General features: G+C 37.5%; 1 protein-coding gene and 1 long non-coding RNA gene across 2 annotated transcripts in view; one reads left to right on the top strand and one right to left on the bottom strand.

Moving 5' to 3' along the window:
- The window catches only part of bs (serum response factor blistered), a 286,399-nt gene that overhangs the window by 200,828 nt on the left and 59,578 nt on the right, over nt 1–25,993 (bottom strand). The window lies entirely within an intron of this gene.
- On the top strand, nt 17,002–19,540 carry LOC149500108 (uncharacterized). The gene is made up of 3 exons (XR_016325214.1): nt 17,002–17,759; nt 17,849–17,897; nt 19,012–19,540. It is a non-coding gene; the product is annotated as an uncharacterized LOC149500108 (long non-coding RNA).

Consider the following 25,993-nt stretch of genomic DNA (forward strand, 5'->3'; position numbering starts at 1 on the left):
ATTAAAGTCGTGAATAACCGCGCTGACACTCGCGGTGTCGTCGGGCGAGATGTCCGCAGAAGTGATAATTACCAATGAATTATATTAACGGAAAACGATTAATTTTTTATTAAATCAAGAAATTGAATAAATTAAAAAAAAATTAAAAAATATTCCCCCTTCACGCAGACGAGCATACGGCCTACCTGATGGTGAGTGGTTACCGTCGTCCGTGGACTTCAGCAATGTGACAGAGCTAAGCCGCTACCTACCTTTTTGTTACCAAATTCTGATTTATTTTACACTGGAATAATATAAACACGATATTATATTTATGACGTAATTAATATTCGGAATAAAACTAAGCTACCAGCAGTTCCGTGGCTGTACGTCTCGTTTGTAAAACATTATGGCGTCACAAAATATCCGAGTATTCAACTTATTTTAATTTTTATTGCTTGGATGTTTGGACGAGCTCACAGCCCACCTGGTGTTAAGTGGTTACTGAAGCCCGTAGACATCTACAACGTAAATCCCGCCATCCACCTTGAGATATGAGTTCTAAGGTCTCAGTATAGTTACACGGCATATGGCACGGATAATACGGTATACCATCGCACTAACTGAATGAAGGGTGCGCCGACGGTTATAACAACACAAATATGAATTTAACCTTATGGGGATAAACATTTAAAATGTCTATTTACTAAGGTCAACATTAGGTCTAACTCGGCGGCATACCTAGGGCACAAAAATAAGAAAAACGCTATGGAAATTACGTAATTAATTCGTGACGAGGTCAGAGATGGTTGATATTAGACGACCCTCGTTTGACTCGACACTGAAGGCAAATAACGAGGCCTTAATAATTATAAGAATAAGTAAGAAATATAATTAATCTTAAAATATAAGTATTGTTCATTTTCGGTTTTCGTCACTTCATAAAAAATATGTTAATCATCAAAATCAATCACGACCTAACGAAACACAAAAAAAAAGATTCGATTTCTATGTTTAGAAATATGTTTAGAACGATATTCAGTCAGTTAAATTTTTTGTTGTAACTAACTAAGCATTGTAAAATTATCTAAGCCTTAAGAGTATTTTTAATCAAGTCTACGTCAGCATTTTACATTTATAAACAGCTTACCCATCAAAGGTTTCCCGGGAGGGTTTTTACCGCAAAACATCCTCGCGATTTATTTAAGCTTTTCTTCCTCGGCACCGGGGAAACACAGCGGGACGCGACCCTCTTGTGCACCATCCATTATTTTCATTAAAACACCAGTAAATAAACGTCGGACCAGCTAAAGAAGCATCTCCGTTGTTTATGTTCCCACTAGCTGTGCTATCGTGTTTTATTGGGATTTCAACGAATAAGAACTTTAGCGGAACGCGGGTAAAAGCCTTTCAAACGATTGCTTTGAGTTTCGTCTGTATACCATACATAGAGGTAGGATTGGCAAAAGGAACACAAAAAAAATCTTTGAAATTTAAACAGATTTGGTTAAAAAAAACATAGATATTGTTTTTTATAGTTGTACTTCAAGGCCCTTGTGCTGTTAATTAGCTAACAGAGCCTATAGGCATTACCTTAAAAACTATATCGAATTCTAGAAGTGGCAGCCTTATTATGAAGCCGCAACGCATAACTTCACCGGAATAAGCAGAATGTTTTTTTCCCCCTACCTATTCGTTGGTAGTCTAAGGGGATATTCCAGCTACGCCCTGACGGGTAAGTGAGCTCACGGGCTCAACCTGAGAGAATTTGCTAACACTAGCCCCAGCAAGAACAGTGCCCCGCAGAGTCTACCACCGGATCGGAATCGCGACCCACTGAGAAGATCCGGCGAGAAACTCAGTGGGGTGTATCTATGAGAAAGTATGGTTAGTACGTGTGCCAGGCCACAACACCCTCATAGTGGTTTTCCTCAGACCGGTGAATGTAAGAAAGTGAATGCCGCCATCAAACTTGGGACATGAGTCCCTCAGTTCTATAGTAGGTACAACGGCTACCCCACCCTAAAAATCGGAAGACATTACTGCTTCGTGGCAGAAATAGACAGATACCTAAAAGTGTATCAAAAAAGCTGACAAATCTCATAGCCAGTAGAAACAGCCAGAAGATATACCAGCCTTCGGGAAAACAAAACCTTCAATACTGCCAGCCGAATAAATCATTGACAGGTCTCCTTAATACAAAGTAATTTAGTTTCAGTAAGACAAAACCATTTGATTGATCATAAAACAAACCATAAATGTTTATTTCTTAATTCAAATTAAAATTTCTCTTCACATTTCGTTTGGAAACATAAAAGGCGTTCTTTTCTAAAAACAATAATCTATGTGCCACTTCAGAATCCTTTATACACGACAAGAGTATCTAACTTATATTAATACGACAACTCGATTCGAATTCAATGACCTCAATTCTTTAATAAAACTTATTTTTGAAGGAAACAAACAATAATTTTGTATCGTAACGACTTAATGAGGGGTCGCGTGGGCGGGGTGGCCAGGTGTCGACACCGTTTTCACTCGACCATCGATTCGGTATTGATATCTCACTTTAAATGGTCGTTTTATTAAAGTTTTGTAGTTTGGTAACACTATTTGTTGTTCTGTTTAACTTAGGAACAATTTGGCGGGAACTTGAGCGTTTATATCGAATGTATTATTTTCTTGCGTGAATATAGTATTTCTTGATTTAATTCTGTATTTAATTGAGTAAATTTGAAAGTAATAATGGCGGTTTCTTTAGAGTTTAGTTATTCTTAAATTGCACAAGTTAGAGCAAATGAATTAATATCATCGATAATTCTTCCAAAAAAATCCTGGGAATCTCGTAATACGTGCGTAGCTTTGAAAGGTTTCTGAAAGATGGCTGTCACAATTTTTGCTTTAATTTTCAAAACAGACTATGTAGAACATATATGTGCTATGTATTATAATATATATGTTTCCAGGATAAGTTTCATATAATATACCGTTGAATGCGATAGAATTATTCCTCTCTATATCTATAAACAAAATTACGTAAATCCACTAGTTAGATTAGGTTGAAAAATTAGCAAACTCGTCGATTGTTATCGTCGATGTCATCAACAATGTCAACAAATTACTTACAAGCCGGCAAAACTAAGTTCTATCGATTAACCTACACGAAAATATTTTTTTTGTTAAAATTTAAAACATCATTGTATCTGCCTATTGCGCGAGAGACATCCATGATACTTCTGCTCTACGTGTTCGGGGAAAGAAATAATAAAAGACACTTTTAAATTCTCATAACTCAAGCGAACCATTTTCGACTGTTTACAACGGGATTAGTTCGCGCTGAAAACGTCGATAAATCATCCTAATTAAGTCTTTAAAATAAACATATATCACGAATGCGAACACGCTCTGTAGTGGGAATGGCTCCATAATGATCGTTTGAAAAATTGAGAACATACCCAAAAAATTTCGCTAGGCAGCTCCATTGGAATTGGTTTACAAAACTGTTAATACCGTCTCGTTGACTGGCGAGATTAATTAGTGTTATTATTTCAGCTACTGACCATAGATAATACTTTCAACAGAATTAATTATTTTAGAAGAAAAATCTTAAAGTTTAATATTCAAATAGTTATTTACATTTATGACCTTATTTTCCTTTAGGTATTTTGGATACAAAAGACCATTGTATATATACCTACTATGCTCTATTCTGTATATCTTCGAAATAGTAATATAGTACATTGAAAGGGTCAGTTTCAAATTTTCACTATATTTAACCACCGAGACCACAGTAAAATAACCACAGATAACCACAGACTGGGGGTTATCTGTGAAAATAACGCATAAAATTTGATCTCTCTCTCTCCCTCTTTCTCTCTCTCTTTCTGTACCAGTCTATGAGCCTGTTTGTTAAGGGAAACGGTCATTTTTATATTTGACATACGCTGTTACAACTCGAGTGTATAAATATGAATATTATGATATAGTAATAACTACCGTCCATAACGTCAAAGGACGCGAGCCCATACAAAACCAATCAACTAAGAAATAGCAACTAATACCAAAAAAATAGCGTAGGCGTAAACAGACACGTTAATTCGCTTTAATAAACGATTGAGTAATTAAAAACACATAGGTTATGTTTTTAAATAAAGAACATATATTTCGTATCGGTGTGGGCAGCGTGCATAATTTAAAATTGCCATTTTTTTTCGCCGCGGCAACCCACGGCCAGATTAGTCAGTATTTCGACATTCCCGGCCTACATGCCTCGGTTATTAACATAAAAAGCTACAATTCATTGTGCAATAAACGCGAAATGCGATTTTATCTAGCCACAGGGCTGCGGCGCTAAAAATTGTTTACGTACAGTCGAAGCGTTTGCGTCCGTCTAAGTTTTTATTGTTCAGGGAGAGCAGCTGGTTACCTACTTTATCGTACATTTCAAACAATACAAGAACATATTCGATTGAATAAAACTATAATAGTGTTATCTAGATATTATCTGTATATTAATTATATGAATCAAAAACTTTGTACCCCTTTTTACGAAAATTTCGCGGACGGAGGAATATGAAATTTCTCACACTTATAGAGAATATAGAAAAGGAGTGCAGAATGTTAATATATTTTTTAATTATGTATAAAAAATACATGTAGTCAATTAAAGAAAAACAATTACACACACTACTATGTATTTGACAGAACACATCTAAATATACTCTGTGTTTATTGTCAAACTTTTGTTATTGTTTAGAGTCTGTGGTCAAATTGAGAATAGATTAATATTGTTTGTTTTTAATATTATTTGGCGTAATCTGTGATTAAAAGTATAATACTCGTAGTCTTTGACAATAGAACCATAATAATGTGAAACTTATAATTTCAATTAATTATAGTCGAATTTCGACTACTGAGGGACCACTAGTTTAAATAATTTCACATGACAGAACCATTTTGGCATCAAAATAACCAATTGTTTTGTCGTCACCTATGACATGTAACATAAAGAATGTTTGTAATGAATTTTATGTTGAGATCCTCTTTGCCGGCAGACGAACTCATGACCCACCTAAATTGAAGTGGAAATTTGAATTCTGGTGAAAATATTTACTTTAATTGCAAAATATTAAAAATTTCACTATTTTTTATTGCCTCTATAGGCATACGAGTATACCAGACCCACCTGATCGTAAATAGTCATGGGTGCTCATGGACTTTAGCAATACCAGAGACATAGCCAAGTCGCTGCCTACTGGTAGCTGCAATCGCTACATTTAAAACGTTAGAATGAGCATTTTCAAATTTATTATTGGATCACGGATAGAGCAGCAGTGGATATCGATATAGTCGCAATCAAATCCGACATGAGTTCAAGGCAACAGTCGGTGGATCGTAAAATCGAGGCGCGGGCGTATTTCATGTGAATGAAGTTCGGAACTTTTAATATACGGCACGTTTTATTGCAATAGTTCGACTTGAGCACTCTCCGTAAACAGGTACTTTAGTATATAAAGGTGTGAACGTCGGATCATTGTTGTAACCCTCAGATACAGTCCACTGAGTTTCTCGCCGGATCTTCTCAGTGGGTCGCGATTCCTATCCGGCAGTAGATTCTGGGAAGCACTGATCTTGCATTGACTAGTGTTAGCAAATTCGATAAGCTAGAGCCGAATGAGCTCACCTACTCACCCGGTTACATAACCCCTCGCGGCTAACAGCATAGGTCGGAAAAAAATCGTTGTTGGATAAAACTGTCAACGATCTCAAGACCAGCCCTCTCTTAGTTGGTTACTGAAGCCTATGGACCAGACCCAGGCCCACCCAACCGGAATCATGAGGTTGAAGACTCAATTGTATAACCTAACGGCCGTATTACCCTTCAAAATGGAACGCACGACTGCTTCGGGGTAGAATTGATCAGTATTCTGGGACCTACCCGTGCGGGCTTTTCTTACGCCGTAGGTATTACAGTTTGTATTCGCTTCTCAATATTTCAAATGGCAATGTTCATTATTAATTAACATTAATTTTGGTATGCAAAATGTCCAAGTCACGGATCACTTAGTATGAAGCCGTAACTAGAGCCGATAGCCCTAACCTCCGAACAATGAATAATAGCAGAAAATACCTTACCCCAAGGCGTAGAACCCTACTTGAAATTAAAACCGAGACATCTTGCCATGACAACTATCAATTACTCAATGTTGTTTCACATAAAATCCATATTAATTCGCGTAATAATACAAAATAGCACCTTAGAACAGCGCTTCCAGGGAAAACGCGACTATCTTTGAATAATACGTAAGTGATAAAAGCTATTAACTATTAATACAAATGATGTTCTTACGCATCTGCTAAAAATAATTAGTTGATATTGAGAACGAAAAAGAAACCTTTTAAAATTTAATTGAAATTACGTGTTTTAGATAACTTTAAAAAGGAAGGTTCTATTTTGGAAATTGCGCGTTATTTTTATTTTTATTTTTACTACCCTTCACAGATCTCCTCCTCTTGTATTCGTATTTTTGGGGGTGAGTGACCTACTGAGTACCAATTTGCCGGTTACAATTCATTACACGATGTTATAACCTCATTGTGGATGTCGCGTGGGAACACTTTAAAAGGACATTATTTCTATACAAAAATTTGTGACTGGTCGCAGGATTCGAATCTCGGCACAGTCGTATAGCTTTTTACGAGAAAACCGTTCAGTTTATCCTTTAAGCTAGTACGACTTTCATTATGCTATATTACATACATCTAGGCTAATATATAAATCTACAGTGGTTTTTACGGATGTTCCATTATAACTACTGAACCATGCATCCGATTGACTTGAAACTTGGTATCCACGTACAAAATACATGTACTTTAATGGATAGGCTAATATTTATATGAGTGTTGGTCTCCCTACACTAGTTGCGGGGGTGTTAACGATGAGAATCTTTGTGGGGGCTAGAAATAATAATGTTAATTTTAAATGCTCAGCGAAGCGGACGGTCACAGCTAGTAACTTATTATTTCACAGTGCAACATTACCGACCGAATATCATAAGTACATTTATAAATGAGTATTCCCATTATTAGGGTAGAAAATACGACGTCCAATGATGACGTCACATTACGTCATATTATAGCAAAGATTCTCTCATTAAGTCGGAATGTTAACCCACTGACGGTACCGTCTTCTCTCGGAAGCACACCGTTGTGGTGGTTGGACTTCTTATTGGCTTAGAAAGTAGACGAACATAGAACCTGACGATTAGTTCATCGGTCTTGACAATCTGATGAGGCCTTTTTTTCCTACCTATTCCTTAGTAGCGTAACGGGCTATTCCATCTTTTCGCGGACGGGTAGGTCAGCACACGGGTTCAAACTAAGGGAATTTGCTAACACTAGTTCTGACAAAGCAGTGCTTCGCAGAATCTATCATCGAATTGAAAACGTGACCCACTTAAAAAAATCAAGCGATAACCTCTATGGGCTGTGTCTATGGGCTGTGACTATAAGCTGTGTGTATGAGCTGTGTCTATGGGCTGTGTCTATGGGTGTGGTCTTTAAGACCTCGCTTTAACAAGGAATACTCTTCCTTCTACAATATATTGCAAAATTAAAAAATTTCCAATACAATATAACTGGAGAGATATACGACAAAGGGAAGATCTTCCACCGAGCGGGTGATATTGCTCGGTAGACCGACGGTCCGAATGTTGTTGTTCGGAACTTGTATATATGCGCTTTATCTTGAAAATGTCGTAAGCGAGATTCAGGCATCTGTCAATTATCTTGCGTTGTATGATGGCTACCCGCCACATCACTCCCCTCCGAGACTGGAGGTCGTGTCATTTTTTTTTAATTAGCGTTGTCCGTGCTGATATTAGCTTGCAAGGGCCAGTGCTGCTCGAAGCCTGCGGTGAGTCGAGGCTGAGCTTGAATGCTGCGTGCGTGTCGCCAGTGCTGCTCGAAGTTTGCAGTGAGTCGAAACTGAGCTGAATGCTGCGTGATTGTCGCCAGTGCTGCTCCAAGTCTGCGGTGAGTCGAGACTGAGCTTGAATGTTGCGTGCGTGTCGTGCGTAGTCTATGTGATGCAGAGCTGCCACGCCGGAGATGTGTGACCCCAAGCGTTGATGATCCGGTCGTGGGCTGCGATGAACTGTAGCGGCGTGATGAGGCAGTGAAGTTGCGTGCCGTAGGACCAGGAAGCGCGGTGAGTCGGCTGCGATGGTCCTGTTGAGGCTGCGATGCTGGCTTGCTGTGGGACGACTGTCAATGACGTGCTTTTATCTGCGAGAATGCGGGGATTGTGGTAGCCGACGTTCTTGATGCGCTGAAGATGAATCAGAAGGTTGCGTGTTCACATCTCGTCGCAGGTCACCAGTTTGGAGAGATATACGACAAAGGGAAGATCTTCCACCGAGCGGGTGATATTGCTCGGTAGACCGACGGTCCGAATGTTGTTGTTCGGAACTTGTATATATGCGCTTTATCTTGAAAATGTCGTAAGCGAGATTCAGGCATCTGTCAATTATCTTGCGTTGTATGATGGCTACCCGCCACATAACCATAAGACGAATAAACAATTGTTTACAAAAGTAACTACACAAAATATTGCAAAACGTGAACTATTTAATTCAATTAAAGTAAAATAAAAATGTCTTTCGCAACATACTCGTAATACATTTGATCACCTTGAGATAATACGATTAAAGACTGTATTCGTTTAACGAGATTATATCGAATAAAAACGTTTAAAGACCGTTGAAGTTTGTTTTTAAATTCTCAATTTTTGATGTAGAGAGTGTGTGTGTTTTGTAATTTCATCGTGGCCTAAAAGATTAGTCGCCCGGTGCACTCATATCGAGCGATGCGACCACGGATGCGACCGTGCAACTTTTCAAATCCCGCAGGCAGGCAAAAAATTTGCTAATACATAATTACATATTTAACTTAATATATGTTCACCAATAACTTTCATGATGAAGGAGTAACATCAGAACAAAAGTAAGCCGCGTGTATTCAAGCGTCGATCGAATAATAATAAAATGTGTGATATCGTGGGACACCGGATAGGAACGAAGTTCCTTATTCTAAAAATATTCATTTTAAGTTCTATTCGAGGTATAAAGAAAATAATTATTCGGGTATAAATTTTTTTTATTGATACAAAAAAAAAAACAGTTATTTTTGTACGTTATTACAAAGTTAAGTCCGTACACTGTGTGCATTACTAATCTTACTTTACGGACGTTTTTTCTCGGTTAGAATACCCCTCCGCATCGTCCCATAATGAACTTCGTTCCAATAAAAAAACTGTGTGGAATATTCGAAAACATCCGTTATCCTGAATATAATCTATTAAGCATAAAGCTTTTGTCATTACGTTTCTACTCGCAAATACCTTAGTAAAACCGAATAAACATTATTGCAGGCTTCATATATATAAAGTAACGAAGCGTAAACACTTATCTGTACGCGGTTGGCTCTCCACTCTAATTCGATTTACGTTCCGGACAAGAGGTGAAACAACAGACGGGAGCTACATGAGTGAGCACTACCGATTATTACGAATTCAGAGCACGATCCCACTAAGCCACCACAACTTACCCCATCAAACCGATTTGCGGACCATCCATTGCTCTTTCACTAAGAAATTCCCATGCTAAGTCCGTTTATAATCGAGAAATGGTTTAAAATAATAACAATAAGGTCTGAGCGTATTATTAAGTATCGCTGGATCGTAATTGTCGCTCGTACCGTGCACTTATCGCCCTAGATAAGTTGTTTCATCTCATTGTCCGTTTGCTAAGATACCAGCAATGCACTCGGAATATTACTAATTAGGCTCTGTTTATGAGCCCACCGGCCATTGTTGAAAGAATGAGATAGTTATCTGTTTGTTGTCTGCAAATGAGATTTGCGATGCCGCTTTGGCGGTTGGCGTCTTTTGTAAGGATGAACGAACAATGTTTTCGTAAAATTATTTAGGTGCGAGCACTTACTTGGTCTTTGCAGCCACAATACTTTCGTACTATTTAATTTAATCTTGTGTTTATTGACTTTTACTTTAACGACATTGGAAAGTTTTAGGGTGGTTTTACGAAAAACGTACCTAGTTGTAGTATTGTTTTAAATACCGACCCACTGAAGAAGCAACGATATTTGACGAATTTTATCAGCATTAATTATCCATGTGTTGATTGATCGAATTGCAATACAAAAGAAATTACAAATAAATTTCTTTAATTAACAGTAATTTTTCGTATCATTAGACTGACAGCCCTAATCGTATGTACTTTTGTTTCATGTGAAAATATTATCAAAGGAGCTGGTCATTGTCTCAGGCGACCAGGATAAGGCATATACTTGTATTCTTTATCAGATCTTGTATATATCCCCGTTTCGTGTCGGCCGACTTGAAAGAAGCAGAGTTTCGGCTATGAACTTTGAACCTGTTTTATGCCAGACGCAATATCGACACTGCAAACAATTACATCGTCTGGAAACCGCTTCGTAATAAAAGCGGTGCTATTCCGAGCGATTTAAGCTTTTAGCTTTGAAATACGAAATTTACAAACAAACAATATTACGTAACACTTGAGACACAGAGTTTTGTCAAATTGGGCGGCGAAATATTTTAGTATTTGGACTGTAAATTCATATTGTACATTAGCAGAACGGGACTGACAATGGTCAAGACTATTGACGCTTCACGCTACGAATTTTTGGGTAATATTTGCTTGGCTAATTATTTGGTTCCGCCACGATTTTAATTTTATTAAATTCCAAATATTTCAATGCCGTACTAAGCGCCATGATCACGAGTACAGTATATTTTACTGGTGTTAAGGCGTCGTGTGAGCCCGCACGAGTAGGTGCCACATCCTGCCTATCTTTACAACGAAGCAGTAATGCGGTTTGAAAGAAGGTGGATAGCGGCAATTACATTGTTGATGTGTATATCGTCCGGTAACCACATAACGCCGGGCGAGCCGTGAGCTCGTCCAACCATCCAAGCAGTAAAAAAAACGCGGGTAGGACGTTAAGAGTAGAAAAATCGATCTACCCTCTTTGTAGTTCGTTTATGTTTGTAACATATGCAACTCCCTGACACAATCCCGACGTCGACAGTTTTTTCAGGACAATTTTAAAATACAAATCGCTGTCTCCTCCTTGCGTCGATAATTCTCAATGCTGAGGGTCGTGGCCTCCTCTAATAACTTTCTCCTGAATTATCCTGCGCCACTGCTCTGCTGCCTATCTATAGCTGTGTGTAATTTCATTATTGTTTCCAGGATTTAACACTACAATCTTATATTGTGACTAGCTAGAATTATAAAAAATCAAGAGACCGCTGTCCTACTCTTCAAAACGAAGGGCATGACAGCAATAGTTATATTACAGTCTACTCGTACCGGCTTAGAACAAATCTTAGCGCCAATCCAATTCTCCTCATTTTCTCCTTTCCCTAAAGACCTCAGAAGACCGATAGCCTTATCTCCATGCCCATGAGCAGTCAACATCGTTTATGTGTTTTTATCGTGGTCGCGATGTCATAACGTTGCGATACAAGTGAAATGTGAACGTTTATTATGAAAACATGAGGCGAAATATTTATTGGGTCGATGATTGAATGACGCTGTCTTCGGACAATGATAGAAATGAATCGATGAAGAAAAACCATAGGTAAGTGCGAAGCCAAAGTTTTCAGTAGGATTCTGTATAATATCGGTGTTTGAGTGATCGGTATAGAGGTCCACGGCGATGTAATCTGGGAATATAGGCCGCTTAAAGTAGGTCAATGTGACAAATTTTAGAGGAAGATCAACTTCGGTTGGTGACTATGTTTTTAAGTTAAGAGTCCATTATTAGCTGTGCAGCGATTGAGTCTTGGGATATGTAAACTTTCGCTTATCACATTCACACTAACAAGCTTTTGAAGGGGCATAAAAATCCTCCAATCCTTACCGATGGCTTGGATTTATATCAAAGCATTTTTTTTTTCCGACTCAAGTGAATTTTTTTTTTAAGAAAAACGACAATGCGTTTTTGCTTTTTTTTATTGCTTAAATGGGTGGACGAGCTCACATCCCACCTGGTGTTAAGTGGTTACTGGAGCCCGTAGACATCTACAACGCAAATGCGCCACCCACCTTGAGATATAAGTTCTAAAGGCTCAAGTATAGTTACAACGGCTGCCCCACCCTTCGAACCGAAACGCATTATTGCTTCACGGCAGAAATAGACAGGGTGGTGGTACCTACCCGCGCGGACTCACAAGAGGTCCTACTACATAAAAGTGTGCTTACAACACGGTAGCTATCACGAAACACAAGATATTTGACAGATGCCTGAACGACATTTTCAATATTGAGTTCATTTACAAGTTCTGACCAAGACTATATCGGCTATTGGTCTATCGAGCGATTTCATCCGGAAGGTAGAATCTAAAAACCTAATCTTAATCTTCCCTTTGTTTATTCCCAAAATCTTTACAGAAAAATAAGCTTATCGGTAAAAGCCGTAGAATTCAGTCGACGAGTAAGCAATGACACACTTGGTAGACAAAGCAAAGCTACTTTCTAGCAGCTTTTGTTTAAATATGGTTTTAAAGATACTCTTACGGTACCCTAAAGACTTTGTTGGACATTATTACAGTCTCATTTGGTGGATAAAAGGCTCATAAATCGTAATACGTGATGGCCCTCATAATCTTGAGATTTCATCGATTTAATACGAGTTGACAGGCTTCGGGAGGGAGGATAAGGGATACAGTTTTCAGTTAATTACCAAATAATTTGAAAATAATAGTGAGAAATTTTTACTTTATGATGAAAAATATCAAAATAATGAGAACACTTTTATGGATTAACAATTTTTGAAGCAATGATTGATGCTTCTATGGTTTTTTGTCCTTGCATTATACACTTGTGCCTCTTACCTGCTACAGTACAAAAGTCTAACCACTAAAAACAAAGATAACCAGTCCAAGGCATTTGATTCTTAAAAATAAATAACTTGTAACTGGACTGCGTGTGTTTACACGGAAATAGCAAAAATCATCCAATTACCCGTTGATAGGATTAAAGAAACCGTTATTTGTGCTAAGGCTGAATATTTTCAAATTACTTTTTATTTACTAGAAAACAATGTAACAGTCTCTTTATTATATTGTATGGTGTTCTAAATATAATTAAAACATTAAGCAGTGAGGAAATTTTCGATCATTTTACAACTGGTGAATTTCATTTTGACTATTTGTGAGCTGGTAAAATAGCAACAAAAAACTATTTTAGTCATAAACTATCCAATCAAAAAATTTAATTTGAATTTTTTTCAGTTTTTTTCTGAAAAGAAAATATTGCCTTATAATAAGTGGTTACAGTCACTAACTAATAGGATAATGTCTCTCATCAGTCTCTCAACGTACAATACTTTTTACTGGTGGTAGGACCTCTCATGAGCCCGCACAGGTAGGTACCATCACCCTGCCTATTTCTGCCGTGAAGCAGTAATGCGTTTCGGTTTGAGGGGTGGGGCAGCCGTTGTAACTATGATGAGACCTGAGACCTTAGAACGCAAATCTCAAGGTGGGTGGCGGCATTTTTGTTGTAGATGTCTATTGGCTCCGATAACCACTTAACACCAGGTGGGCCGAGAGCGCGTCCACTATGCGGATGACAGCACGGGGGATGCGCGATATATCGGCCATCAGAGTCTCTCTCGTAGCGTGGTGCAAGAGAGACGATCAAAACTTGTGTCTGAAGTGGAGAACTCTCTGGGGCGAGTCTCCAAATGGGGTGAATTGAACTTGGTTCAATTCAACCCGTTAAAGACACAAGTTTGCGCGTTCACTGCGAAGAAGGACCCCTTTGTCATGGCGCCGCAATTCCAAGGAGTATCCCTGCAACCTTCCGAGAGTATTGGGATACTTGGGGTCGACATTTCGAGCGATGTCCAGTTTCGGAGTCATTTGGAAGGCAAAGCCAAGTTGGCGTCCAAAATGCTGGGAGTCCTCAACAGAGCGAAGCGGTACTTCACGCCTGGACAAAGGCTTTTGCTTTATAAAGCACAAGTCCGGCCTCGCGTGGAGTACTGCTCCCATCTCTGGGCCGGGGCTCCCAAATACCAGCTTCTTCCATTTGACTCCATACAGAGGAGGGCCGTTCGGATTGTCGATAATCCCATTCTCACGGATCGTTTGGAGCCTCTGGGTCTGCGGAGGGACTTCGGTTCCCTCTGTATTTTGTACCGTATGTTCCATGGGGAGTGCTCTGAGGAATTGTTCGAGATGATACCGGCATCTCGTTTTTACCATCGCACCGCCCGCCACCGGAGTAGAGTTCATCCATACTACCTGGAGCCACTGCGGTCATCCACAGTGCGTTTCCAGAGGTCTTTTTTGCCACGTACCATCCGGCTATGGAATGAGCTCCCCTCCACGGTGTTTCCCGAGCGCTATGACATGTCCTTCTTCAAACGAGGCTTGTGGAGAGTATTAAACGGTAGGCAGCGGCTTGGCTCTGCCCCTGGCATTGCTGAAGTCCATGGGCGACGGTAACCACTCACCATCAGGTGGGCCGTATGCTCGTCTGCCTACAAGGGCAATAAAAAAAAATAAAAAAAAAAACACATCAAAGCAATAAAAAAACTAGCCTCGTTTCGAGGAAACAAGCTATCTGGAAAAACAATTACTATTACGTAATATTTTCTCGAGTTTTCGCAGTTGTAGATATAATACAATTACTCGTAGAACAATTTTTTGGGAATAACAACAAATAGAAGATCTTCCACCGAGCAGGTGAAATAGCTCGTTAGACCGACGCCTCGACAGTCCGAATGTTATTGTTCGGAACTTGTCTAAATGCAAGCTTATCTTGAAAATTTGTGATAGTTTGCTACACATTAAAAAAATGTTTTAACAATGACCGATTGTTATGACTAGTTGCTTGTAAGAAGCTACTTAATCAGTTAAATCCTTGTCATTGCCGTTATCAATGCTACCAAAGCGCCAACCGTAAGCACTGACTGACACAAGCAATCGTAATGAAGTTATAATTTATTTACATCTTGAAGGGTTGGCTATACTCTGGCAATTACGGCGTTATTCTAGCGTATTGGAAACGAGTTTAGCACGCTAACAAACCTTAGCGTAAAGGTGAAAGTCGTTAGTTTCAATGTCGAGGGTGTTTATGAAATAAGAATTTATACAAATCGAAATTTTTTGATATAAATCTTTAAGAATTTTCCTGTCAATTTAATTCGTAAAAAAATATTATTTGTATTGGCGGATTGGAGTGCTTTTACGATTAAGTTGTGTTTTTTCAAACGAAGCTCTTTCAAGAATTCCTATTCTGTATCTCTTAATATTAATTAAATTCTTTTCAGTATAAGTTTGTATTACGTGATTTCGGTACTTATTACGGAAATATATTTTACCACGTTTGGTTCAATTTTTTATTATCTTTTTATTGCCTTTATAGGCAGACGAGCATACGGCCCGGCCCACCTGATGGTAAGTGGTTACCGTGGCTCATGGTCGTGAGCAATGCCAGCGGCAGAGCCGAGCCACTGCCTACCTTGTAAATAGACATCTTGAAGCTTCCAGGTGATATTTCTAAGCAGGTGGGGGATTCATTCCAGTTAGCCATTATGCCTATGGACTCAGATAGTCGCGGTAACAGGCTTAACGCTGTAACAACCATAACAAGAAACTGTATCTTCAACTTGATAGGTTATTTTATTTTTTATTTTTGAACTAGCTATAATTAGCGCCTTGTACCGATTCAATTCCCAGCAGAAATCGATAAAATATCGTCTTTAAAGAGAGTTTGTTTTGCATTCAGGACCTCCGTGTACTTTTCTTATGGATTTGTTTGTTCCCAGTGCGCACACTGCGGAATTATCAAGTTGGGAAAACAAAGAAAAAAATATTTCTACCACAAAGTTACAAATTGCAGGCGTAAATAAATAATAGTTTAAAAAAAGTAACAAAATACACTTCTAGAAAGTTCAGCGTGGGGTGCATTGTATCAGTAGTTATAAATATTTTATTAGCACCCCACGCTTTTTTTACAATAAAATCATTTTTCCTTACACTATATTTAATTCAAATTTATTAAAATTGCTTTTCTATTTTTTAGTTGGATTTTCTATAAAAGCGTATTTTGTTAGTTTTTTTAAACTATTATTTATTGTTTAGCTGAATTTCAATGTTTTCAATATATGTATTTTGTTTCAGCATATTTTTTTTAATATTGAATTGTCATCGGTCCTTAATAAGTATACCAAATTTCGAGTTAACCCGGCGTTTTGAAGGGGGTCAAAATCATGTTCAAAGATTCCGTAACATACTAACATACATACGTCTGAAGCTAATAAAAGCGTATTAAAAAAGTCAAAGCATTTTCTGAATTAACATATAAGCTATTATCCAAACAAAAGTCTCGTCGAAAATAATCGCGCTAAACGTAAAACTTCCATTCGTACAAAACATACTTTGTACGCGACGACAAAACAATGATAAAGCAAAACCAACAAACGAAAATCGACGAGATATCGACAGGTTCGATTATGGGTAATTTCGCGTTGGGCCGAAAAGCGAGGCCGAAATACTTTCGGACAACGTGCGCGAATACTTCGATAATGAAATGACAATTACTACGAGATGCCGAATTCCGGGGGACCTTACGGGACTGTCACTCCACTCACTACGGCTAGTACCACTTGTTCACGAAAATTAATAATTAAATAAATTGAAAAAAAAAAATTGCTCATATCGTATATATGGGCGCAAACGCCACTGTTGGCAATAATTAACATAATAATATATAGATTAGTTTGTTATGTGTTGGTATTTGTTTATTATTGGCAACAAAACTGTTATTCTACCGTATTTAATAATTGGCAGACACTGTTTTGATGTGAAAATGTTCAGAATATGTTTAATGTTTATATTATTGTTTAAAAACCCAAATGACTGTATAAATGATTAAATATGAATAAAGCACAAATATTAATAATAATTTATATTATAATTAACACTACTAATAATTTAATTCAGTATTGTAATTGTTATGCAATTATGTTGTTGGCGCCATCTATTATTAGGCTGGATAATAACAATGTTAGTTAATATTACTTAAAAGTAATTCATGTAAAGTAAATTAAATGTGAGTCATGTAAAATCACTAAAATATGTATTTTGAATATTAAGCTATGTTTTGTGAATTGTTTCGCAGTAATTACATTTGTTTGTATAAAAGAAGTTGTAGTTGCTATAACCAACACAAAATGGCGAATTGTGTAAAAACCACTGAATAACTCAGGCGTGGCTTTTTGTTGTAAACAAGTAATGTTAAAGTTTTATAGAATTGTATTGTATTTTCATTGTAAAAGAAGTTATGTGTGTAAATCCTGGCTTAACGCCGACATCAGAAGTGGGATCGCAGCCCCAAAATTAATCGTAAGCCTCCGAATGAAGTAGCCCACTGTTGAACAAGTGATGGGTCTCTCAACCTGTATTAAAAAGGCGAAAAGTGATGATAGCTGCAAATGCTGTACCCTTGTAGTGGCATTATAACTTTTATTTGCCGCCGTTCAACTCCGATGAGGGCGTGACATCAAGACCGATGCGGAAATGTGGACGAAACTATCATGAAGCTAATTGTTTCATCGCATGAACATCGAGTTCAAAAGAGCAAGCAAGACATAAGCCGATATCTGGTCTTTGTATTGAACCGCATTGGAGCAAGTGAGGGACGAACTGATCCATGCATTCAGTAAAGTTGTGGATATTTAAAATGAGTTCTAGACCGTGGATGTTTTGGAAAAGCTACTGACGCTGAGATGGTAAAAATACTGATTTCAGGTATTTATCTTAAATTTATTCGATCCAAGTTATTGAGAAATACGCTGTGGTATGTATTTCGCTTCCTAAATAATATCGATTCTAAAAACGTTCCGAAAGCGTCAAATTGAAAATGTACTCTAAATATAATGTCTAAACATAACTCAGTTTTATCACAATCACATAATGATTCCTTCAGTTTTCGTGGCACTTTTAGTAACACTAAGGTTTTAAATGTGGTTACTGCGTCACTTGCGTAATTTCGAGAAAACTTGTTACCGCCGTCAAGATGACAAACGTATCACCACAATTAAGACTTAAATCATTGCAGATCTAATTTAGTAAGCTAAACAACTTCATGTAAAGTTTTTGAGCATAAGGGGTCAACTGATTTCAAAACAAAGCATTGTGACTTTTAATGGAGAAAAATACTAGAACTATTATAGAATTTCATATGGTAATACTGACAGTCTTGCTGACATCCTAATAGGTTTTAATCTTTTAAAAATAACTTCTCAGTGTTGCACTCTTTGAGGAGAACATATCTATTTTTATAAGTTTCTATACAGTGAACGCTCAAGTTTGGAGTCATTATTCAATCATCATGTAACTTTTGCAAATCATGTCTCATAGATGGTGATCAGGCAGATAAAAGTTGGATTTGAAATAATTAATTTGGATAGGATAGTACAACGCTGTACATACTGTATGTCTCCTGTTTATTGTGAGGAGTTCAAGCATATTACAATAAAAATAAAAATAAACTTTTAATAATATGCCATAATAAGAGACAGCTCATCCCTGTTCAGCAGCTCCATATTATTTACTTTTCCTTTCATAATTATTTATTTTTGGATGAGTGATTAACTCTGCACCCTAGGTTTCTAGTGGGGGTGCTGCTTTATTATTAGTCAAGAAAAAGGATGGCACAGATCTCTATGTGATTTCTGTTTTTAAAATCTTAGTTCCATTTTTGGAAACCTGTCACTTTTAAAAATTCACCAAGATAAAAGATAATTCAGGAGTTTCAAAAACTTGTGAACAATATGAAATTCAGTACCACATTATTGCAAAGAGAGCGAGCATGGTCAACAGGCATGCTGAACTTATTGATGGGTCATAAATGTCACATGTTTGTAAAATATCAATTAATAAGATCTGACAGGCAGCTTTAAGAATTACAGTTGATTAAAAGCTGCAGCACAACAATAAAACAAAAATGCAGAGGCATTAGAAGGATGATGTTCCCTACCAGTCATTAAAATAAAGCAAATTGAAAATGGTCCGCTGAATGATGAATTAGGGGAAATTGAATCAGCTGGTAAAAAATGGATGGACGAGCGGTCTCTGTCATCTAATGTGTTTTGGTAAAGGTAAAGGTTTAGTAATGGTAACGGTTTGATATAGGTAAATCTATCCTCTTAATGTCAGAGGATTCTGATAACTGACAAATTGACCGTATGGGCAGAGAGATTTGTTCTGCTGTAAAATGATTTATAATTTGTTATGGTATCTACTTTTATTTTCCTATCCAATTATCCTTCCTAAAACGCTGGCGGGCCACCATGCGAATCCTTAAACCTGGTCTTGTTGGCTAGATCCCGTATGGGTGATGCCTTATGAGTTGGCTAGATCCCGTATGGGTGATGCCTTATGAGTTGGCTAGATCCCGTATGGGTGATGCCTTATGAGTTGGCTAGATCCCGTATGGGTGATGCCTTATGAGTTGGCTAGATCCCGAATGGGTGATGCCTTATGAGTTGGCTAGATCCCGAATGGGTGATGCCTTATGAGTTGGCTAGATCCCGAATGGGTGATGCCTTTTGGGTTGGCTAGATCCCGAGAGGGTGATGCCTTGTGGGTTGGCTAGATCCCAAGTGGGTGATGCCTTGTGAGTTGGCTAGATCCCGAATGGGTGATGCCGAGTGTGTTGGCTAGATCCCGTAAGGGTGATGCCTGGTAAGTTGGCTAGATCCTGTAAGGGTGATGGCTTGCGAGTTAACTAGACTCGTATGGGTGATGCTTTGTGTGTTTGGTAAATCCCGTTGGGTAATCCTCTTGTGTGTTAGCTAGATCTCGTAAGGGTGAATGGTGCCTTGTGTGTTGGGCAGATCCCAGTAGGGGATATGCCTTGTTTACTGTTATGTGAAATGCTAAAACAGCGCAAGGGACGCGCTGGAATCAGTATGGCCGTATGGGCGCAAACGCCACTGTTGGCAATAATTAACATAATAATATATAGATTAGTTTGTTATGTGTTGGTATTTGTTTATTATTGGCAACAAAACTGTTATTCTACCGTATTTAATAATTGGCAGACACTGTTTTGATGTGAAAATGTTCAGAATATGTTTAATGTTTATATTATTGTTTAAAAACCCAAATGACTGTATAAATGATTAAATATGAATAAAGCACAAATATTAATAATAATTTATATTATAATTAACACTACTAATAATTTAATTCAGTATTGTAATTGTTATGCAATTATGTTGTTGGCGCCATCTATTATTAGGCTGGATAATAACAATGTTAGTTAATATTACTTAAAAGTAATTCATGTAAAGTAAATTAAATGTGAGTCATGTAAAATCACTAAAATATGTATTTTGAATATTAAGCTATGTTTTGTGAATTGTTTCGCAGTAATTACATTTGTTTGTATAAAAGAAGTTGTAGTTGCTATAACCAACACAAAATGGCGAATTGTGTAAAAACCACTGAATAACTCAGGCGTGGCTTTTTGTTGTAAACAAGTAATGTTAAAGTTTTATAGAATTGTATTGTATTTTCATTGTAAAAGAAGTTATGTGTGTAAATCCTGGCTTAACGCCGACATATACGATGAACGAATTATATTCTAACGAAAATGTCATTTGATTGGTTTAGTTAGGTCAGAAATTGAACAATTTTTCAGTTAGACAATGACAATTTGTGAATCCCAAATTCAATAATAGAATTTACCTTTCCTCTTGAACTGGTCAATTGATAACAGTAGGACTAATTTAATTTTGAACTAAATAGTAATTCCGGCCGAGAAGCAGTCCTTGATTCTATTATACATTAGATACATATCGATAATCCCATTCTCTCGGATCGTTTGGAACCTCTGGGTCTGCGGAGGGACTTCGGTTCCCTCTGTATTTTGTACCGTATGTTCCATGGTGAGCGCTCTGAGCAATTGTTCGAGATGATACCGGCATCTCGTTTTTACCATCGCACCGCCCGCCACCGGAGTAGAGTTCATCCATACTACCTGGAGCCACTGCGGTTATCCACAGTGCGGCTCCGGCTATGGAATGAGCTCCCCTCCACGGTGTTTCCCGAGCGCTATGACATGTCCTTCTTTAAACGAGGCTTGTGGAGAGTATTAAGCGGTAGGCAGCGGCTTGGCTCTGCCCCTGGCATTGCTGAAGTCCATGGGCGACGGTAACCACTCACCATCAGGTGGGCCGTATGCCCGTCTGCCTACAAAGGCAATAAAAAAAAAGATACATTTCATTACATTTGTAACTTCATCCTCACGTCGCTGACAGGGTGAGCGAAATATTTTCTTTTGATGTCTACGGACCGTGATAAACCCTTAAATGTATACGTCATCCTGGCTTGGAGAAACGCCTGGTATTGTATTCAGCAATTCGACTACACCAGTGCTCAAGTCCCGCAGACAGCGGTTTTTCTAATGACACACATAATTAATTCATAACCACAAATTACTTCCACGATGGAATCGTGTAATAAAAAACAAACCCGAAAAAATTGTAATTTGAGTAATTAGTATATAATTGAAATATAGACCTCAAACCTTAAGGTGGGTGGCGGCATTCACGTTGTGACGTCTATGGATCATTTAACACCAGGTGGATCATGAGCTCATCCACCTTAGTCTAGTATAAACAATAAACCAGAAAGGCAACAATTAGCTTAACTTAATATAACAAATTTTAAATGATTTTTAAAGCTTTAATTGTTTCATAACATGTAAAACAACACACAACAACAAAGAACAAAATCTTTGTCCGTTATCATCATATAAAGTTCGGTCGAAATTCAAAAGTAAAAATCTAACCATAGTGAAGATTATTAACACTGTAAGATCGCTAGAGTGCAATCTAACTTTATTTTGATTTTCAAAAGAAAACTTTACAAGATCAAAACTTTACAAGTTTAAAAAAATAAAACAGGACTAAATTTCAAATACTCAATCGCTGCGTTTTCCGTAATTGCAACAAGCACATTTTTAATTGGCAGAAAAGCGACAACCATTAGTCTCTACACGTCGACAACTTTAAAATACAGTAAAAAGCAGTTTTTGTTTAAAGTAAAAACGAAGCTAATTTATTGAAGCGAAACCGAGTATAATCAATAGCTACCGGCAATCGATTTAAGTTTTTGCTCCGGGATGAATTTTTTCGATCGAAAATGTCACAGCGTACATTGGTAGGGGCGGCCGCATTCATTGCTCGGCGGAGACGATCGATTGTTTTATAAATAAAGCACACACAAAAAATACTATCGATCAATCGTGCGAAAGCCAGCGATGGCTATACGATAAATATCAAAACATTGAAATTTAGACTTTATATCTCGGTGGCTAAGTCATTTTTATCATTAACGAAATTTGTAGGCACTCCGTGGAAGTAATGAGACACTCAATTTTAAGCCCTAACAATTAGCTTCGAAGGTTGATGTTAGGGGAACAAAATTCATCTTGGAGCATCGCAAAAGTCTTTGCCAGCCAACATTTATACTTTCAAATTCATTTCTATCAACAGATCTTTGCTCTCTTATCCTGGGCTGGCTTTTAGATCTTTATTACAGTCGCTTCAGATATGAGCGACCAGATATGACCGTCAAATTATGCTATTGTGTGTGATTTTTCGATTTTCTCCCTTTGACATGTTTATTGTTGACAGGCGGCTGACGTTTAGATTCGAGATCGCGATAAGATAACGTGAGTCTTCAAAACTGTCCACGTGAGGTTAGAGCCCAGACAGAACGAGGCGCTAATGAGAATACTGATGATCGAACGCCGGTAGACGTTTCTCGAAACTGTAATATGGAACCGTTATCGCTTTAATAATGTGAGAAGTTTCACATTTAATTTTTGTTGAAGTAAATTTAATATGAATGCGTCCAGTTTTGTGGTATTTAATAGTATAATTAGTAGTAGAACCTCGCCATGTTTTACGAATATTATTTGTAAACAAGTATAATAAAGGAGATAATTTATTAAATTTTAAAATTTAAATGTCGAAAATTGCTCTAACTGGTGATAGGACCTCTTGTGAATCCGCACGGTACCACTCAGAAATAGGCAATTTCTGCCGTGAAGCAGTAATGCGTTTCAGTTTGAAGGGATGGGGAAGCCGTTGTAACTATAATAATAATAATAATAATGTTTTTATTTCAAGTATCCATGACTCATATAAATTGTTAATAAAACTTAGACCTATGTTAGTAGTTATATTTACATCACAACGAATTACTGTGGTAACATCCCATGGGAGATGGCACCACAGCGACCCATGTATATACAGTCCAGCCTGCTTGCGATCATGCTCAGGATATTGTTGGAGCTGGCCCTCACTCTGTTTACCAGAGATGCACACCTCTTACGCATGGTAGCGTAAAAAACAATCTATGTGCGCGTCTGCAAACATCCCTGATGCGCTACAAAAGCGGGGCAGCACCACCAGCACCCTAAACGCGTTATTGTATTGAACACTATACTATACTATACTATACTATACTGAGACCTTAGAACTTATATCTAAAGGTGGGTGGCGCATTTACGTTGTAGATGTCTATGGGCTCCAGTAACCCCTTAACACCAGGTGGGCTGTGAGCTCGACATCCATCTAAACAATAAATAAAAAAAACTACGTACTGAAAACATTCCAGTAATATAAAGCGAATTTAATAAATCAAACTGTTATTATATTTACTAGTCAGGAAGATTACCACAATTTCATTTAAGTATCTATAAATTCAATAAGACAGTTAATATGAAATGAATATTGACATTGCTTAAATAATGATCTCAATATATACAAATGAGTAATGGCATTAACAGACAAAGTAGCTGAAATAAGACAAGGCAGCGAAATGTTAAAACAACAGTATTTGTCACGGGCCTTGTTTCTAGTCGCCCACGTGGATACGACGAACTATTTAAGTCCAAGTGATGAGCGGTGGCGGGAGGTAATTGAAGTTATACTTCTTTAGGGGCGTTATGAAAAATTTATGAGAGTGAAATTTTACGATGCGCGCGCACCGTGACACAAAATTAACAGTAATGAAGTTGCCCACAAGTGCTCCAATACGTTAACTATTTATTATTAATTATTTAATATTAAAAAAAAGAAATAAATTTAATAAAAATAAAGTATAACTTCTTACGCGCGTACATAAGTACACGCACCCTTTTTTTTGTCATGGATGTATTTGGTCTGAAGGTCCCCTTCACCAGGGAATGACACGAATGATAGTCGAAAAAGTATTCGTTTCGCGATCGAGAAAAAATGTATAGGATTTAAACAGCGCCCCTACCGTCCGTAAAAATAATTAATTTCAGCAGCACACGAATGAATATAGTTACTTTCGTTTCGCAATTGAATCGTCACGTTCTCGAAACTCGAAACTTATACTCATAATCGATATTACGAAAATTGTTTTGATGTACGGAAACGTAGATCTCGAAGGCCGGCTATCGAGTACCAGGGCCCTGAAACTGCGATACTTTAAGACAAATATTTTTTCTGTGTGAAAACTAGCGACATCTTGTAGCGGATGCCCCTAAACTTGTATGCTGTTAAAGTTAAGGCATTTAATTATTGTATAACTGAACACAGAAAAAAAATCATACAAGCCTTTATTTGTTATAGACAAATCGATTTAATTTTATCAATTTGTGGTTTCTGAAAATTTACAAAATCCTTCATTAGAAATAAAATATAGGATAGTTACAATGTTACTGCGATCTACAGGAGCAATGAGAAACTAATCGAAACGAAGCCATCTAGTGGCCGACGCCCGTAAATATTTTTATTGAGTGCTTGAGTTGCTTATCTATAACTAATTTATGAGTATTATCTATGTCGCGTACTACCATCTAATGTAATGATCCGTTTTCGTATCCAGGACTCGATACATTTACATTACGAGTTCGATAGATTTTCGTGCTTGACGCACAGGACTCGTGGAGTATCAGTGACATCTATGATTTATTCAATCCTATCGATAGCTACCGTAATGCAATCGCATGTTCCGTTTTGACAGCTTCCCGACAGCCATGCTGACATGATAATAATTTAATATTTATAGACTGCGGTGAGCATTCACCCCCATGTGACCGTAAAACTGATCCTGCAATATTTTCACTATCGTTATTACTAAATAGCACTACATCAGTGATGTTCGCTCCCAGTTTTACACATTTTTATTTAATGTAGCGTTATTATTTTTGTAATCTTACTTTTATTGATATTTAAACAACAAGCCTCCTGAGTTTGTTTCGCCTCGTCTGTTTAGGAACATAGATCCTAGAACAGGAGTTAGGATTGTCTTGAACATTAAGATGTGTATCAAATGATATCAAAATAAAATGTTTTATTTTTGTTTTTTATTTGAGTAGCTATTATTCAAATGTGAACTTACTTGTAAATATTATCCAATCAAAAACATATTTATCGTTTTCGATGCCGACGCTTAAAATTTTAATTAATTAAAATTAAATAAATCAACAAAATAGCTTGCATCTTGCTTTTAAACCAAACGTTAAAAGAGTCAATTAAATGGTTCGCCTACGGTCGTTGTGACGCGGTGATCACAATTTAATTTATAATAATCATTATTTAATCTTTATAAACATTCTGTTCAAGGATACTAATATCAAGTTTAGTTCAAAAAGGACTTACAGCAATCGTACTGAAACTTCGGATTTGGCATTTTAATAAGATCCTTATTAATTTGTCAAGAGGCAGTTTTTTGATTAAAAAAAAATTAAGGATTTTTTATTGCCTTTGTAGGCAGGCATACGGCCCACCTGATGGTAAGTAGTTACCGTCACTCATGGACTTCAGCAATGCCAGGGGCAGAGCCAAGCCGCTGCCTACCATTAAGTACTCTCCGCAAGCCTCGTTTGAAGAAGGACATGTCATA

Source organism: Bombyx mandarina, chromosome 23, assembly GCF_030267445.1.
Source record: "Bombyx mandarina strain Sakado chromosome 23, ASM3026744v2".
NCBI lineage: Eukaryota > Metazoa > Arthropoda > Insecta > Lepidoptera > Bombycidae > Bombyx > Bombyx mandarina.